The 16053-nt window shown below is 36.2% G+C and overlaps 1 long non-coding RNA gene across 1 annotated transcript in view; it reads right to left on the bottom strand.

Annotated features, from left to right (window-relative positions):
* The window catches only part of LOC116576771, a 36021-nt gene extending 22583 nt beyond the window's left edge, over positions 1-13438 (bottom strand). Inside the window, exon 1 of the long non-coding RNA XR_004280278.1 lies at positions 12099-13438. This is a non-coding gene — a long non-coding RNA (uncharacterized LOC116576771). The remainder of the gene's footprint in view (positions 1-12098) is intronic.
* Positions 13439-16053: the final 2615 nt, after the last annotated feature.

Genomic DNA, 16053 nt, shown 5'->3' with positions numbered 1-16053 from the left:
TGATGTAGGGCTTGATCCCAGGACCCTGAGATCATGACCTGAGCCAAAGGCAGAGGTTTAAACCACTGAGCCACCCACGTGCCCCAATGATTCATTCTTTCTGATATATGAGTAACTAAAATCTGTCTTCTCTCTCCCAACATTATTATTTTTTTTAAGTAGCTATACCTGGGAATGTTTTCCCTTTCCAAAATTCTAGCCCATACTATCAGATCTCATTTTCTTTGTCGTATCTGCTTCATTGGCCTAAAATCTCAACACTCATCCTAAGGGAATCTTCTTCTAGCTTAATAAAGCTTTTCTTCCTTTATTGTGCTTTCATTCTACTGCTCCTTTGCAACTTTCTGATAGTAAGATGGAAGTGTAAGTCTTTTAAAAAATTATTTATTTATTTATTTATTTATTTATTTGGAGTTGGGCATTGGGGGGGCAGAAGAGGGAGAGAAAGAAACTCAAGCAGACTCCATGCTGAGCCCAGACCGGGTCTTGGGGCTCCACCTTACAACCCTGAGCTCATAACCTGAGCTGAAGCCAAGAATCAGGGGCTTAACCAACTGCACCACCAGGCACCATGGAAGTAAAAGTCTTGACACTCTGTGCCTCATTCATTTTATGATCAAAATTGATTCCTAGAGAAAAGTGTTCCAGACATCAGGCTTTTCAATCTTCTTTGCTTCTGGGTTTGCAAAAATTTTATTGTTGTTTCTTTGCTCTAATCCTTAAAAAACAAACATTTCCATTAATTTTAATTTGTTTGTAAATACAATTCACCAGCCTTCCGTGGGTGTTTGGTTACCTTGGGCTGTCGAAACAAATTCTATAGTTTAAGTCATGTATGGCTTAAATAGCAAAAATTTATTCCTTACAGTACCAGGGGTTAGAAGTCCAAGGTCAGGATGCCAGCATGGGCAGATTCTGTTGAAAACCCTCTTCCTGGCTTACGGCTGACTGGCTGCTTTCTTGCTTCACCCTCACATAGGAAAGACAGAGAAACAGACAGAGATGGACAGAGGTACAGAGAAACAGAGAGGCAGACACAGAGAGAGGTCTGATCTTTTTCTTTTCTTATGAGGACACTAATGCCATTGTGGGACTCCACCTTCATAACCACATCAAAACATAATTACCACCCACCTGCCCACCCCTGCCATAGGCCTCACTTCCAAATCCCATCACATGTTGGATTAGTACTCCACCATATGAACTAGGGGGGTGGATTATAAACATTTGGTTCACAGCAGTGGATGAAACCAATCTTTACCTGTCTAAAATCTAAAGCTGTGATCAGAACACATGGAATTAATAAATATAGATCTGTTTTGGGACCACGTGTTTAAGAAACACAAAGCCTGTAGTCAAAGGATGTGAATCCAAGAGGCCAGCACTCCATCCCATCAATGCTCTTCTCTGTCCCTGATTGCTTTTGTAAAGAGGACTGAAATGTGGCACAGCTAGTCTAGCACCACCTGCAAATGTCTGGTCTGAAACACACTGGTGTTCTTTGGTCCACGTGGGACTAGATGCTTGCACAGTATAAAGTCCCAAATTGCAGGCTTGTTGGAGAAAAACTGTAAATGCAACAAAAAATTGTTCTGTCAAATTTCCTTTTAATTTCCACTGCCACTTGACCATACCTAAATAATGTGAAAATCACAAGATTTTAGTTTGAGAACTATATTAATTAGTTTTTACATCAATATTTAGTTTTAACAATAAATCCTTGCTGATTTATTTCCTTAATGTATTGTTATATCCTTCTTCTTCCTTATGGATGTATTCATATTTTTTACAGTATTATTTTCTCTAATAGTTTTTAGAGATAGACTCGTTTGGTATCAATTTTATGGGGACTACATGCCCTCAACCAGTATACAGTGATGGAACAGGGACTGGCAAACCATAATTAAAATCTCCCATTCAGGAGCAGAAAGAGAGGAAGGACCATGACAATTACTATTCCATAGTAGTGATGAAATCCAGCAAGGCAGGCATTGTGAAAGTTCCACTCAAAGTTCTCTGAATAGATCCTGTGTCCATTCTCTGGAAGAGCGTTCTTTGTCTCTTGCTCTCCAGTATGTTCTTCATGGTCTATTTCTTTCCCTTGGACTTCCAGTAAGTGGACATTGAGGGAGACCTAGGGTTGATGTAAGTCCATGTTCATGGTTCTGTGGTGATCTAGTTCCTTCAAAAACTTAGTAGGCTTCTCTTTGCAGAGTCAGAGCAAACATGGCTATGCAGTAATCTCCAGCCCAGAGCTGGGTGTTTTACGCAACTAATGAATTGTTGAACACTACACCAAAAACTAATGATGTATTATATGCTGGCTAATTGAACATAATAATAATAAAATTAATTTAATTTAAGTTAATTAAAAAAAAAAAAAGCTTTGTAGGCTTTTTGACCTATTTGACCTATATCCAGTCGGTCCTAGTTCAGTGGAACTTGTCAATAGCCACACTTAATATTCTTGTCCAGATAGAACCCTTAGATTGCTTTACTTCACTTCCTCTTTCTGATGCCTTTTTCTCTCAACTTATTAGTGATTATTTTAGGACTATGGAAAACCATGAGTGAGAAAAACACATTTTAAAAATTTCTTCTTGCCCCCAAAATAAAAAGCTCCTAATCCCCTAAGAAAAGATGAATTGTTTTCTGGCCATAGCAAGGAGCGACAACTTGAACTGGTTTTAAATCCAAACTACTTAATCAGTGACAACTTTGCATCTGTAATCATACTTTGAAAGCCAATCAACAGCACCCTCACTCCAGTGCACAGCTTTCTGAAAGCCAGTCAACAACAGTCTTACTCATTTTTTAACTGAAGATCAATCTCTACCTTCTGTTTCTGAAATCCTGCCTGTTCCTGTCTTCCCCAAATCCTGTGTGTCTGAGGGCAGTCTCTCCTCGAGGACTATATATATCTAGCTCTTCTCTTCTCAATTAGCAATAAATTCAGGGCTTTGTCCTCTTATTTGTTTCAAGTAGTAAGCGATGATCTCTTCCATTGACAGTTACCAGTCACCTTGTGAAATGGGAAAGTTCTACTGAACCAACATGGGTCAAAAGTCCCATCTTTAATCCTTTGGGCTCTAAATGTAACTGGACTTCATAGCTCAAGAAGGCTACAAATTTCTAGCCATCCACTCTGCTTTATTTCTGCAAAGCTAATGTCCAGTTGCTCTACTGATGCCCTATAATTTCGGTTTTTGTTTCACCATCAACTCCACCTAATACAAACTTTTCCATCTATGTTTTTAATTAGAACTAGGTTGTTATAATCAACCATCTCCAAACCTCAATGGATAATACAATAAAATCATACGTATCACCCGTGTCATAGTCTTATACAGGCTCGATGAGTTCTCCTTGGTGGTTTTCCTCTAAGTGGAAACTCAGGGATCCAGGATTCTCCTGTCTTTTTTACCATCATGGATATCTTCACTTCCAGTCATGTCAACAGGGAACAACACATCATGAAAGATCTTAAGGCACATTCTAAGGATCAGGCTTAGAAAGGATGAACATCAGCGGTGCCCACATTTCATTGTGGGAAGTTTATGTAATCTCTTATGAACAGGAAGGGAGAACAGAATTTGAAACATCTAGGCAGTTTTACCACAAAAGACTACCCACTTTTCTTTTTTAAGTTCTTTGGGGTCAACTCAGTTTTCTCTCTGTATCCAATAAATATGACTTGAACTTTTGAATATAATTCATTGAAAAATAATAAAATTTATAAGAACTTACTTCTGAAATATTCAGTTTCAGGAATTTGGCTTCTATAATTTAAAATCATAGGGAGCAAAAAGTTATTTTCACTTCACTTCCATCTTGATATTATAGTTCTGTTTATATTTTAACAATGTTTTCAAATAACCCTTAATGAAAACAATAATTAGTCTATATGCAAATGCACTTAAGAATCTGAACATGTCCCAGCTTAAGCATCTGGGTCATAGTTGTGCCACTATACAATGACTTTTCACTCTGATACATTTCACAGAAAATCTTTTAAAATAGTATAAACCCCTAGGTCTACCATGATGTCATAAACAGTTTGATTTTAAAGTTACGCCTTGATAGTTCTAAAGGTTTTTCTATGCTTATTTAAAAACCCATACCTTTAATAAGCACACATTTATAAATTCTATTTCCTCTAGGCTGTTTCCATGGCACCTTTCACTAATATACTAACATTGCCAAATCTTATGTCCGGAAAGATATACAAAGAAACTAGTAATATCAGAGTTTTCCAGCAATGATTCTTTTCAACTGCATTATGAAAACCACACAAACACACAACTAGAATGCCGTCTGCTACAGAATCAAGTTTATATTTTTCCAAACCCAGGATCTAAAGATTTCATTGTACATCAAATTGTTTTTTTCCCATTTGGAGTCATTGTTTGACAAGTGCTTAATGATAGTGGAAAATTGTGACCCTTTTCTTTGCCCCAGTTAAAAATATTTTATCTCAATGAATCTTTTGCAATCCATTCATTACTGTCTGATGAGTAAGGAAAAGCTCAATGACCATCTCAAAATAAACAACTGAACAGATTTAATTATAATTATTGATTTAAATGCCTGTGAGGAAAATGCTGTAATTTAACTTTATTCCAGGCCTAAGTATGAAGAGTTAAAATATTACAATGTATTTTAGAAGCATACTTGAAGAATTGCCAGGATTTCCATTATAATCCGGGAGTTTATATTCTGTCACATTTAGTTTGGCTATAAATTGGAATATACTACATAAATCTCACTTTTAAGTTTAGGCTTTATCATTTTAATATTATTACATATCCTAGCATAAGAAAACACACACGCACACACCACACACACACACACACACACAGGCTCCATATTGCAAGTCACAAATGCACTTCTGTGACAAAATCCTTTTTGTATACTGAAAAATAGTGTTTCTCTAATTTTCTGGAGGAAGGGAAGTCTTAGCTGAAATCTGGGGGTGGAGGGGTGGGTGGAGAAGACAGAGAAACCAAAGGGAAGAGAGAAGGCAGAGGAAAGAGGAGTAGAAAGTTTATGGTCAAACTGGACCCAGCAGTAAGATAACTAATTTAACTCTATATAAAAAGGAGACATCACCACTGCTCTGAGATAAAGCCATATGTTGTAATTACAAATACTGCCAATGTTGTGAAGCACAGTATCCCATTATCTAATAAAAGTTGTTGACAAAATCTTTGGTAATTGTAGTAAGATTCTCCCTACCACTTTTTTCTCCTACACATAAGATCTGAGTCTTTGTTAAGAGCTACAGCTTGGAAAAAAAAAAAAAAGAGAGAGAGAGAGAGAGAGTGCGAGTGAGCGCTACAGTGTGGTCAATAAAATCCCCAAAATAAAATTACTTGGGGGAAAAAAACCTTTTCTGTTGTACTGGAAAGAAAATACAAAATAATGAAATATGAAGCTTATAAAATATGTATTTTATTCCACTGATAATTTATGCAGCATAATACCTCACTCAAAAAATTTGTAACTTCAATTGTAGTATAAATTTCCAATGGGTGTACATATGCATTTGTGCTGACCTGACTTTTTATGTCGCTCCAGTGACTAATTTCCTATATGTTCAAAATACTCAGTTGACACAGCATTACTTTCCATAGAGCATTTTCTGTGAACCCATGTAGTTTTAGGTGTTAAAAGAAAGAAACTGAAAAGTGCTTTCTCCTATATTCAAGTGACATTTCACTGATTTTAAAGTTCATAGAAAGTGCCAGTGGATTATTCAACTACAATTCAGTTCATTATTTTTGTACTTTATGCTATTACAGAAGACTAGGGAAGCTTGGAGGTATATGTTACTAGCTATTATTACTAGGGTTATATGAATGAATGGGCTATTTGGGTGGAGATACATAAAGTGATTTTTTTTTATTTATTAGGAGATTGTCTTAATGGTAGGTATTCGATAAAGGTTTTGAATGAATGAATGAGTGTCTATAAGTGAATGCATGAAATTAAGAGGAGGCCTGGTGTAGACAACTAAAACCATGCAGGTATTTGTAGGATAACCCTTCATACAAAACAGAGGCATCATTACTTGCTCTGAGGTGACAACGAATGCTGTTTAATTGTTAATACTGCCTATGTCTTGAATCTTTGTATCCCATTATCCAATAAAATGTGTTGAACAAAACCGTGGTAACTGTTGAAAACTTTGCCTCACCCTTTTTCGTTCCCCACAGGAAACCACATCTTCTCACATCCAACACCCCTAGACAGTAAGGGCAGTCCCCTGCCTGAAAGGATTGTGTGCTCCTAAATGGATAAAATCCAGACACACGTTAGTGGATGACTTCAATCATCCCACATGGGACCCATAGAGTGCACATTTTCCTTTTTTTAATTTTTAATGTCCATATGTTTGTTTGGCTGGAAGTCAAGTTTCATTATATGCCCCTATTATTCCACTGTATAACAATTTTATTTATAGGCCATTCGCAGAAGAACTAATTTCTTTGATAGGAAGGTCTCTAATGCTGATTTAAGCTCACTATAATGAAAACAATATTGTTGGAAGTCCAACCAAATGCTGAACCCTAGAGCCATGCCTTGGTCTTTTCCCTGATTATGGGACTTCCCAATGTCAACCTATTCTCTTGGCTTCCTGCATAAATGTGCAGAAGGTAGGCATGAACTTTATTAATTGCTGGCAATTCGTATATAAAACAAGCATGGTGTACTTAATCTCCATGTTGGCTTTGAGAAGTCTTCCTGATGCCAAGACTCTACTTGAATTCAGAGGCCCCCACACATAATGAATATGTCTTAGAAAACTATGTAGGAAGTAGGTAATTTTATTTGTGAATGTGCTATGTGTACACATAGAGAGTAGTGAGGGCAAACTTGATTTCTGTACTACTCAGCAAAAATATTTTTGGTCAAGTCACACACTCCAAGGCTGAACGTAAAATAGATTGTCTGAAATATTATAAGTGTATTGATAGCAAGTGAAACCCTGGCCTGTTTTCCACCCTGACCCTCAGGTAATTAGATCACGCTCTGTAAACAAAGGCTGGGCTTAACAACTTCACTTTCTCCTTCAGTGTGGTCTGGTAGTAATCAAAGATGCCTCAGTATTAACTTTAGAAAGTGTATATTCTCAGTGAAAGAAGTTTTGTGTTTCAAGAATGTCACCTTTATGTTTTCAGATGTTTACATTTTTGCTTACAGATGTAGCCATGAGCAAATACATCCACGTGTGATTTAATGGTGTGGTTAATTCAACCTCTGCAAAGTGTCTTGTCAGCCATCTAAAGCCATATGTTTAGCAGTCGTGCCCTGATAGCATTTCAATTAAATTAATCTTTTCCTCAGGACGTCTTAGTCAAAGCGAATTATGATGTATACAAATGAGAGACCTTGTGTTACGTTATGTAAGAACTACAGAGAAAGCCAGTGTGCAAAAGTAATACTTTCAAAAAATCCTTTTGAGTGACTTTGATCTCTATCATATTCTTATTTTTATCAAGTACAAGTATAAAGAAATGAGTAATCTTAAACATGTCCAGAAAAGATGCAACTCTCTTTTCCCCTCCCAACTAGAGGCTGGATATTATAGTAACCAGTGTGATCTATCTGCAAATACACCTTGTCTTAGAGACTCCACAATATGCACTCAACCAATGTCTCTACATGATATAAATACAGGTTCAGTAATCAAATGTTATGTTTTACAAAGGAACCTAACAAAAAATATTTCAATAATTAATAAGAATTCTATAAGAGGAGGATAACGGGTGGCTCTGGCTCTTCCATGCTGTGGGCAGGAAAGAAAGACTATGGAGTTGAGTTATGAACAATTGCTCACAGAGGAGAAATCACTTTTTTCTAGTTTAATGTGCAGATTTTCATTACCATCTTTTTATAACTTTCAATATTCCATGATTTAAACTTACAACATCTCTGATTATCTTCAGTTTATCTATTGTACGTAAGTAAATGTAGGAATCTTCTGTGAGTATTGTTTATTTGATTAGGGAAGAAACTATTATTTAAGGAAGTTATCTAATAGAGATGGATTTATATATTTTTAAATGCATTGCTAATTTACTGATTCAATAACATAGGCATAAAATTCTATCTACTAAATACAAGTTCTGGTATATTATTATTTTCTTTTCCAAAGTTCAGAACAATTTTTTAAAAGATTTATGTATTTTTCTCATAGAGAGAGTGCATACATGCCAGTGAAGTAAGGGCAGAGGGAGAGGAAGAGGGAGAGAAGCAGACTCCCCGCTGAGCAGGGACCCTGACATAGGGCTCAATCTCATGACCCCGAGATCATGACCTGAGCTGAAATCAAGAGTCGAATGCTTAACTGAGCCACCCAGACACTCCAAATTTCAAAACAATTGTGATTTGAAGCAAAAACATTTTGATTTGAAGGAAGTAATAATTATAGTAATGGCAATGCTAGATTACTATTTTTTTTTTCTAGGCTGTGTATTGGGAACTCAGTAAACTTACACCAATTCATCTTCAAAACAATCTTAAAGGGTTTACATTTTTACCTCTCCTTAACATAGAGGACCAGAAACCAGAAGGTTCAGTAATCTTGGTTCAACATGGTAATGCTTAGTATGGTCAAAGCCTAGTTTAACTGACCCTGGAAGTGACAGGTTTTTGGCCACTGTGTTCTTTTTTGCTTTCCCTTCAAACATGTCATGTCTCTTCTTTGGAATGCTTATCACAGCCTCTGTCCCCCTATATACAGCAGTAATTATAGGCAGAGATTATCACTCCCTTGGAAAACATTTTTTCATTGTATTTGATTGCACTTTGTTGCTGGTTTAAAAATGCAGATAATGTAACATTTACCCTCTTAACCATTTTTAGGGTTTAATAGTGTTAAGTATATTCACATTGTTGTGAAACAGTCTCCAGAACTTTTTCACCTTGCAAAATTGAACCTATACATCCATTAAACAATTCCCCATTACCCTCTCTCCCACCCTCAAAGAAAACTACCATTCTATTTTGTTTTGTGAGTGAGATTATCCCAGATGCCTCACTGAAGAGGAGTCATACAGTACATGATATATACATATATATATATATATATATAGTTGTTTTATGACTGACTTATTTTATTTATTTTACATCTAACTTATATGTTAGAATTTTCTTACTGTTAATATTCCATTTTACATATACCCCACATTTTGTTTCTCTACCCATCCACCAGCAGATGTTTGAGTTGCCTCATCTTTTGGCTACTGTTAACAATGCTACTATGAATGAAGGCATATAAATATCTGATACCCTGTTCTCCAGTTCTTCTGGGTGTATGTGCTCATAGGAAAATTGCTGGATCATAAAGTACTTCTATTTTTAATTTTCTGAAGAACTGTCATACTGTTTTCCACAGCAGCTGCACCATTTTACATTTACACTAGCAATGCACAAAGAGTCCGGTTTCTTCACATCCTTGCCAACACTTGCTTTCCTTTTCGATAGTAGTCATCTAAATGGGTATAAGGTGATTACTCACTTTTGACCTGCATTTCCCAAATGGCTAGTGATATTAAGTATCTTTTCAGTGTTTATTGACCTTTTGTATATCTTCTCTGAGAAAAGTCTACTTTAAGTCCTTTGTCCAATTTTTATTCTTTGTTGTTGTTGTTGTTGAGTTGTAACTCTTTATATATTGTGATATTAACTGCTTCTGAGATATGTACTTTGCACATATTTTCTCCTATTCCACAGGTTGCCTTTTCACTTTGTAGATTGTGTTCTTTGATGTACAGAAGTTTTTAATTTTTATGTAGTCCTATTTATCTATATATGGATTTATTGCCTATGTTTTTCATGTTATGTGAAAGAATGCATTGTCAAATGAAATGTAATGAAATTTCCCTTACATTTTCTTCTAGGGTCTTATAGTTCAGCTATTATGTTTAGGTCTTTGATCTATTTTCAGTTAATTTTGTCTATGATGTAACATAAGGGTCCAACTTCATGCTACACTATTTTTTTTAAAAAGTGCTTAAATGAACTGTAGTGAGGCTATTTGACCTAGGGCATTACTATTGAGTTACAGAATCGCTAAGTCATCTGACATAAAGTATACCACCTCATTCCAAATCTATGTAGTAAATATCTCCCTAAAACCTCACAGACCTAAGATGATCTAGGTAATACTTGTTTAAAAGGAAAGGTGCTTTTTTTCTGAAACAAATACATGATGCCAGCTAAGAAATTAAAATTAAAATTTTCAAGATAGAACTTATCTCTTGAAAACTTACGTCCAGTTTTATAGTAAGAAACACACATAATTTCAATGATATATATATTTTTTCAGCTAATTTTGTCTATGATGTAACATAAGGGTCCAACTTCATGCTACACTATTTTTTTTTAAAGTGCTTAATTGAACTGTAGTGGGTGTACACACACAGACACACACACACACACCCCTATATGTATGTACATATAATGTGATGAAACAGTATCATGAAAATTCTGTACTATTTTCTATGTGTGTATCATGGGGAACATAAGAAAAACCTCTATTTCTGAAAGAACTTCATATTTAGGGAAAATAAGGAGGCTGGTATATGCCACATAGAAATAATTACACTTACAAATTTGTAGATGTCTGACATAGCCTTTACTGTTGTGTGAACATACATGTAGTTGCCCCTAGATATTGATGCTGAACATGTAAGGGAAGCAAGCCAAGCTTGTCAAGGAATGCCAGATATTCTGTAAAAAAATTGATGCAGACAAAACATCAGTCTGGTTGGATCTCCCCAGAGAGTGTTTTTCCCATCTGTTTAAAAAATGAAGATCCTTTTTATTTTTATATTTTGTAGCTTTGGTGGTGGCATTAAAAAAATTAGGGAAGTTTACTAATGAACATTTTCTATCATTTACTAGTGATATTTGTCTTCTAAAAAACCTGTCTACATATAAATACACATAAACATATATATATATACACACATATACAATGTATGTAATATACATTATTATTTTAATAATATAAATGTGTAACATATACTATATATGTAATATATACATTACTTATATATGTATGTTTTTATGAATATACTTATATATTCAAACAAGTCTCCTCTTGACAGAAAATACTAATATTTTCAGTCCAGAGAACCTAAATGAAGATACCATGGGTTTTTTAATGTCTTTATAACTTTGCATTGTTTGAGAGTTTAGGACAGTTATTTCCATTGCTTACAATGAGAGTGTTTGATGTTTCAGTGCTCTCCTCTAACACGTTTCAAACAACCCTTTCCACATTCTCACCATCTGGATCTCATCCTCATGCATGCAAGATATTTACCCACGTGGCCTTCCATCTGTACAAAATTGTTAAGGGATCCTAAGGATGATTTACTTAAAATTCCAAGCATTGCAATACACTGGCAAGAGGGACGAATTTAAAAGTAGAATTATATTTCTTTAGAAATGCCCTATACAAGTTAGCTGTCATTGTTTGTGGTTTTATTAGCTATTGTCAAGGATTTATATAACTAAATTTTGACAAGCAATTTCTTAAAAGGGCCTCTAAAATGAGTTCTGGATCAAAACGGTGTCCACTTGGGTGGGTAGCCAAGTGGAACTGTGTGGGTATGGCATAAATATTGGATTGAAATTTGTGCTGGCACGATTCTCCTGCAGAGTTCATCTCTTCATCTAGAACTGCCCTTAGTGACAACAACTTCCCACCGGCCGACTTCCCACCGGCACCCTACAAAGTTTCTTTTCACCAATCCAGGGGAACTGAAATTGAACAAGGTGGATCCTTGCTGAGCTCTTAGATAACATTTCAGGCATCAAAAGCCCTCTGAGGTAACGGGATGAAGTTAAAGGAGACACAGAGGCAGATTATCACAGTTGAGGACGGGAGCTCTTCTGCTCCACCGTAGTTGTAATCATACGGAGCCTTTTTAATGACATGAAATTCACTTTGTACCTATTTTACTTAAGTTTTTCTTTTAGACACTATTGAAAATACATGGTTAAGACAAAACCATTCTGACTAACCTAATTTTCTTTTGACCGATGTGTTGACGTTGCTAAATCAAAAGGCAACAAGAACTTACTTGGCAGTTATTAAGCAGCTGAATGGTGAAAGTAATTCAGGTCTTCTGTTCTTGCTTTCAAAATGTCCCCCATACACAGTGGTTCATAAGAACAAAGTTAGAAAAGTTAGCCGTAACACAGATTCAGATATTAGCCGAAAGGAAAAACAACAGACTATTTTCTTGGACAGTGAAGCATGAATTCTCCAAAACATTCTGATGACTTAAAATCCTGATGTGACTCAAATATCTTAGCAGCTAGAGAATACGGTCACATACTGTTTGCTTGAAGCTCATTTTTATTTTTATTAACATTTCACGTTCAGTTTACAAGGCTTGTTACACAAATACTGGTTCCTGCTTGGCTCTTTTGCTTATTTTGGTACTTACCGACACATCTCTAAATAGCATGTTTTTAACTATTTTTTAAAATTTTTCATTTGTAGATTTTATCATCCTCTCAATAGGGAAGAGTGGATTTATTCTTTTCTTTTACCTGTGCTTTCTCCCGTAACTGTCCCCACCACACACAAAACACTTCCCCTCTTTCCATCCGCCTATTATCCATCTACTACCGATTTATCTATCTCCTTTCTTTCCTCCTCTGATCTGTTTTGCTGTTGTTGCTGTTCTCTTTATCATTCCGTGTCTCCCCTCGCTGTGTCTCACTCTCTTTCTCTATGTATGTGTGTATTTTTGAGTATTTGTATTTTCTCAATGATTACTGCTTATATTATTATAATTATGTAAACTCTATTCAGAGCCCAGATATATAATATTCCATGATTACTTTCCTTTCCTTACATAACTTGTACTCCTGGAATGAATAATTACCTTATTTATTTGTTTCCCTTGAGATCTACTCACCACTCGTTCAAACTCCTGTCTCTCCTGTCTGAAAAAGAAACTAAACCCTTTCTTTTGAATGTGTGATTTCTCAGGCTTGGAACTTCTGGCGAAATACCTAGATAGTAGGAAAGTCTCATCTAACATATTGTTAACATTTAGTTCATCTTCTGTCTCTCACACTAGGCTGTAAGTTCCACGAGGGCAAGAACCATATCTTGGCTGTTCAGCTCTGTATGTCTAGCATGTGGCCTGGCCCAGAGGACTCTCTCAGCAGATATTTATGCATGGAGTATAATAGTTACATAATACTCCTTGAATCTTAAAAAAGCCTCTATTTCAGGGAAAAATCTTTCACATTTTATTTACACAGCTAAAAAGCCATTGGGGTGGCAGTCTTCATAATAACATCAATTTGTCCTAAAAATAAATTTCAATTTCACCTTTTGAAAAACTTCCAACGGGTCCACTTGGGTGGCTCAGTCATTAAGTGTCTGCCTTCAGCTTGGGTCTTGATCCCAGGTCCTGGAATTGAGCCTAGCTTTGCGCTCCCTGCTCAGCAGGAGAAACCTGTCTCTCCCTCTCCCATTCCTACTGCTTGTGTTCCCTCTCTCTCCCTCTCTCTCTGTCAAATAAATAAATAAAATCTTAAAAATATATATATTTCCAACCTTCAAAGGGGGATTTTGCACTCTTCAAAAATTTCAGTTTGTGTAGATAGAAGACTTTGATCATACTGGTTTCAGGGCAAAGGATCCGACCAGTATCCAGATACCTCTGCTTTCCATTATTCCAAATAGTTAAAAATGCATTTACTAGCCGGGTGGTCTGGGACAAATTACTTATTCATTTTGTGCCTTAGTTCACACACATATAAAATGGGGATAATAATGCTACTTATCTAAAAAGACTGTTGGGAAGTTTAAAAGAGCATAAGTGACTCTTAATCTCACAAAACAAACTGAGGGTTGCTGGCGGGGAGGGGGGTTGGGAGAAGGGGGATGGGGTTATGGACATTGGGGAGGGTATGTACTTTGGTGAGTGCTGTGAAGTGTGTAAACCTGGTAATTCACAGACCTGTACCCCTGGGGATAAAAATATATGTTTATAAAAAATAAAAAATTATTTAAAAAAAAGGGAAAAAAAAAGAGCTAAAAGTGCTTAGAAATGTACTTGAAAAAAAAAATACTGCCAGATAACTACTTAACACAGAGATACATTGTGGTATGTGTCCTATTCTTGAAGCTTGGGGAACATATATAACTATAGTAAACAAAATAGCAAATTAAATGACATCATGTGAAGAAAGCAATCCTAGGTATCTCAGATGATGAAATGTAGCCATACTCCTTAAGAAGAAAGTTTTCTAATATTGTGGGCATGCCAGGACTTTTTGTTGCCTACTGGGCATCCGTTTTCTTTCCAACTTCCTCCTTCTTGGCAGAACCCAGTTTCATTCAGGTCTCTCCTCTCCATAGAGCCACGTGCATCACGAGAAGGTGATCCTGTCCCCAAGGAGTGGACCTTGATTTGACAAAGCCACTCATGACATCTCCTCTTCTTTTCTCTTGCCAGTAACTGGTTTAGAAATGGGCATGTGAACAAAGTCTGGCCAATAACACATGAGAGGGAGGTCTTCTGGGAACCTTTAGGGAAGGTTTCTCACTCATAAGAAAGAGCCAGAAAAACAGTTTTTCCTTTTCCTCTTGATGATGTATCTGATGATGTATTCAGATGTATCTGAATGTGATGCCTAGAACTGCCGAGGCCATCAGAGGCCATGAGGACTGACATACAGCCAGCTCTTAGAATGGCAGTGCCAACGAATGGAAGAAACTTGGGTCCCCAGCAGCCTGGTTGCACAGTGGAGAACACTTTGCTTAGAACCTACTCAATCTGTACACTTCTTTTTATGTGAGAGAATACATTTTTTTCTTAACTCAGTTTGGGTCTGCTATAGGCTACATGTTTGTGTCCCCCGACCCCATCAAACGCCTATGTGAAAATTCTAATGAATAATGTGATAATATCAGGAGATGGGACCTATAGGAGGTGAATAGATCATGAGGGAGGAACCTTCATGAACAGGATTTGTGTTCTTCCAAAAGAAGCTCTAGAGAGATCCCTCGCCCCCCCCCCCCCACTATGTGAGGACACAAGAAGTCATCAGTTTGCAACCTGGAAGAGGATCTTCACCAGAACCTGAGCTTGTGGCATATTGATCTTGAACTTCAGTCTCCAGAGCTGTGAGAAATAAATTCATGTTGTTTTTAAGCCACCCAGTCTGTGGTATTTTGTTATTACAGTCCTAATGGACTAAGACAGAGTCTGTGTTTTCTATTACATGCTCTTCCAATGCAACATCTAAACTGATAAAATGTCCTTTTAAAATAGACATTAAGGAGCAAGTTATCATTTAGTTAAACATATACTGCTTTCCTTTAAGAAAACCATATCATGGAGAAAGAGTGACACAATAACATTTTCCCTTTTCTTCTATGAGGTGTCAAAATCCAAAGATTATTTTTTAATGTCTTTCTTAAACCAATTATTTTCATTGCCAAGTCCTATACAATCTAAAAACATTCTTGTGGCACTTTTCCAAAGCCATGTTGTACAGCAAAAGTTTCCATTTAAAGTATAAGTTTCTTCTCAAATAGGACACACTAAATTTAAGGAAGAGTGGCTGTTCAAAGTGCAAGACTACAAAATCTCAACACTATAATCGACCAAAATGAACCAAAAAATGCAAAAATAGCATTGCAAATGTTAGTACTTAAAAGTAGGAAAAAGCCCAAGTTAATTTCACAAGCTAAGAAATATTAGCCAGGAAAATTATAATTTAGGTCAGAACCAAACACACCAGAATCAACACCCAGCTCCTGTTTTTGAAAGAGTAAAGCATAGTGGCAGGAAGTAAGTTAAGGTAATTCTGGAAGGTCTTCTGAACTCCTCTGATTCAGATTTAGATTTCCTCTAATGGACAACAGATGTGCCACTAGAATGTAAGTTCCTTCAGGGCAGGAATTTCTGTCTGTGTGGTCAACCATCCTATCCTAACACTTAAAATAATATTCAATGAACACTCATTGAATTAATAAATACATATTTTGTAATCTTGGTAGAGTTG

This window comes from Mustela erminea, chromosome 17, assembly GCF_009829155.1.
Source record: "Mustela erminea isolate mMusErm1 chromosome 17, mMusErm1.Pri, whole genome shotgun sequence".
In the NCBI taxonomy this organism is placed as follows: domain Eukaryota; kingdom Metazoa; phylum Chordata; class Mammalia; order Carnivora; family Mustelidae; genus Mustela; species Mustela erminea.
The sequence above is the reverse complement of the archived record's forward strand: the minus strand, read 5'-3'. Positions and strand labels throughout refer to the sequence as shown.